Genomic DNA, 4,014 nt, shown 5'->3' with positions numbered 1-4,014 from the left:
CTAATACTAAACTACCAATAGCCCTTAAAAGGGGCTTTTGTAGGCCATTGCCCTTAGTTAAACAACTCGTTTACTTACAAAAATTACCAATTACCCCCAACAGTAAAAACCCCACCCACCAAACCACCCAAAATAAAAAAAAACTAACACTAAAAAAAAAACTAAACTGCCCATTGCCCCTAAAGGGGCATTTGTATAGGCATTGCCCTTAAAAGGGGATTCAGCTCTTTTACTACCCTTAAAAGGGCAATCAGCTCTTTTCCAGCCCAAAAAACCTTAATCTAAAAAAAAGCCTAAGACTAAGCCTCAAATAGGTACTCACCATTCCCTAAGTCTGGCAGAGAAGGTCTTCTTCCAGGCGACTCCATCATCTTAAGCGGAGGTGCAGAGCTGTTTTCCCCGATGCGTGGATCCTCAATGGCAGTGGTCCAAAGCAGCGGCGGTCCTTAACAGCGGCGGTCCTCTGTAGTACTCGGCGGCGGCGGGTCTCGGAGGCATGGAGGCTCCTCTACATCTGATGTCCGTCGTATACTGAAGATTGAATGCGAGGTACTGCATTCAATTTGGGGAACCTTGCATTCCTATTGGCTGAAATTTTGAAATCAGCCAATAGGATTAGAGCTACTGAAATCCTATTGGCTGTTTAATTCAGCCAATAAGATTTCAGAAGCTCTCATCTTATTGGCTGATTTCAAAATTTCGTCTAATAGGAATGCAAGGTACCCCAATAAATATGGGGTACCTTGCATTCAATCTTCAGCGTACAACTGACGATCGCATGAAGAGGAACCTCCACGCCACCAAGGACCTCCACCACTGAGGATCGACCTGTTATTCTCTGCTGGCGTGTATGCCTTTTAGTGTTTTCAAATAAAGGAGCTTTTTATTTAAGCAAAAGGAGTGGCGGTTCGTTTTTTGGCACTTTTACCCTGACCTTCCCATAAGTGTGCGAGGATCCGGCTGTTTTGGCCTCCGCCGCTGAGGATCCATGCATTGGGGAAGCCAGCTCTGCACCTCCGCTCCATGCTGCCTTCGCTCCGGATAAAAGTAGAAGATGATGGAGCCGCCTGGAAGAAGAACTTCTCCGCCAAACTTTAGGAATGGTGAGTACCTCATAGGGGCTTAGTTTTAGTATTTTTTTTATTTTTTATTATGTTTAAGATTAAGGATTTAATGGGCTTGAAAAAGAGCCAATTGCCCTTTAAGGGCAATGCCCATACAAATGCCCCTTTAGGGGCAATGGGTAGTTTAGTTTTTTTTAGTGTTAGTTTTTTTTTTTTGGGGGGGGGGTTTGGTGGTTGAGGGGTTTTTACTGTTAGGGAGGATTTAGTAATTTTTAAATGTAAAAGAGCTGTTTAACTTAGGGCAATGCCCTACAAAAGGCCATTTTAAGGGCTATTGGTTGTTTAGATTAGGGGGTGTTTTTATCTTGGGGGACTTTTTTATTTTCTTAGGCCTAGATTTAGAGTTTGGCGGTAGCCGTCAAAACCAGCGTTAGAGGCTCCTAACGCTGGTTTTGGGCTACCGCTGGTATTTAGAGTCAGTCATTAAAGGGTCTAACGCTCACTTTCCAGCCGCAACTTTTCCATACCGCAGATCCACTTAAGTCAATTGCGAATCCTATCTTTTCAATGGGATCTTCCTAACGCCGGTATTTAGAATCGTGGCTGAAGTGAGCGTTAGAACTCTAACGACAAAACTCCAGCCGCAGAAATAAGTCAGTAGTTAAGAGCTTTCTGGGCTAACGCCGGTTTATAAAGCTCTTAACTGCTGTGCTCTAAAGTACACTAACACCCATAAACTACCTATGTACCCCTAAACTGAGGTCCCCCCACGTCGCCGCCACTCTATTAAAAATGTTTAACCCCTAATCTGCCGACCACACACCGCTGCCACCTATATTATCCCTATGAACCCCTAATCTGCTGCCCCTAACACCGCCGACCCCTATATTATATTTATTAACCCCTAATCTGCCGCCCCCGCTATCGCTGACCCCTGCATATTATTATTAACCCCTAATCTGCCGCTCCATACACCGCTGCCACCTACATTATAGCTATGTACCCCGAATCTGCTGCGCCTAACACCGCCGACCCCTATATTATATTTATTAACCCCTAATCTGCCCCCCTCAACGTCGCCTCCACCTGCCTACACTTATTAACCCCTAATCTGCCGAGCGGACCGCACCGCTACTATAATAAAGTTATTAACCCCTAATCCGCCTCACTCCCGCCTCAATAACCCTATAATAAATAGTATTAACCCCTAATCTGCCCTCCCTAACATCGCTGACACCTAACTTCAATTATTAACCCCTAATCTGCCGACCGAATCTCGCCGCTACTGTAATAAATGGATTAACCCCTAAAGCTAAGTCTAACCCTAACACTAACACCCCCCTAAGTTAAATATAATTTAAATCTAACGAAATAAATTAACTCTTATTAAATAAATTATTCCTATTTAAAGCTAAATACTTACCTGTAAAATAAACCCTAATATAGCTACAATATAAATTATAATTATATTATAGCTATTTTAGGATTTATATTTATTTTACAGGCAACTTTGTAATTATTTTAACCAGGTACAATAGCTATTAAATAGTTATAGTTATAGTTATAGCTAAAATAGTTAAAATAATTACAAAATTACCTGTAAAATAAATCCTAACCTAAGTTACAATTAAACCTAACACTACACTATCAATAAATTAATTAAATAAAATACCTACAATTATCTACAATTAAACCTAACACTATACTATCAATAAATATATTAAATAAAATTCCTACAAATAAATACAATTAAATAAACTAACTAAAGTACAAAAAATAAAAAAGAACTAAGTTACAAAAAATAAAAAAATATTTACAAACATTAGAAAAAAATTACAACAATTTTAAACTAATTACACCTACTCTAAGCCCCCTAATAAAAAAACAAAGACCCCCAAAATAAAAAAATGCCCTACCCTATTCTAAATTACAAAAGTTCAAAGCTCTTTTACCTTACCAGCCCTTAAAAGGGCCCTTTGCGGGGCATGCCCCAAAGAATTCAGCTCTTTTGCCTGTAAAAAAAACACATACAATACCTCCCCCCAACATTACAACCCACCACCCCCATACCCCTAATCTAACCCAAACCCCCCTTAAATAAACCTAACACTAAGCCCCTGAAGATCTTCCTACCTTGTCTTCACCATGCCAGGTATCACCGATCGTTCCAGGCTCCAAAATCTTCATCCAAGCCCAAGTGGGGGCTGGCGATCCATAATCCGGCGGCTGAAGAGGTCCAGAAGAGGCTCCAAAGTCTTCATCCTATCCGGGAAGAAGAGGCGATCCGGACCGGCAACCATCTTGATCCAATCGGCATCTTCTATCTTCATCCGATGATGACCGGCTCCATCTTGAAGACCTCCACCACGGACCCATCTTCTTCTTCCAACGACTTCCCGACGAATGATGGTTCCTTTAAGGGACGTCATCCAAGATGGCGTCCCTCGAATTCCGATTGGCTGATAGGATTCTATCAGCCAATCGGAATTAAGGTAGGAAAATTCTGATTGGCTGATGGAATCAGCCAATCAGAATCAAGTTCAATCCGATTGGCTGATCCGATCAGCCAATCAGATTGAGCTCACATTCTATTGGCTGAATCCTATCAGCCAATCGGAATTCGAGGGACGCCATCTTGGATGACGTCCCTTAAAGGAACCGTCATTCGTCGGGAAGTCATCGGAAGAAGAAGATGGGTCCGCGGTGGAGGTCTTCAAGATGGAGCCGGTCGTCATCGGATGAAGATAGAAGATGCTGCTTGGATCAAGATGGTTGCCGGTCCGGATCGCCTCTTCTTCCCGGATAGGATGAAGACTTTGGAGCCTCTTCTGGACCTCTTCAGCCGCCGGATTATGGATCGCCAGCCCCGATTGGGCTTGGATGAAGATTTTGGAGCCTGGAATGATCAGTGATACCTGGCATGGTGAAGACAAGGTAGGAAGATCTTCAG

The sequence above is a fragment of the Bombina bombina genome, chromosome 6 (assembly GCF_027579735.1).
Source record: "Bombina bombina isolate aBomBom1 chromosome 6, aBomBom1.pri, whole genome shotgun sequence".
NCBI classification, from domain to species: domain Eukaryota; kingdom Metazoa; phylum Chordata; class Amphibia; order Anura; family Bombinatoridae; genus Bombina; species Bombina bombina.
This window is presented reverse-complemented; position numbering follows the sequence as displayed.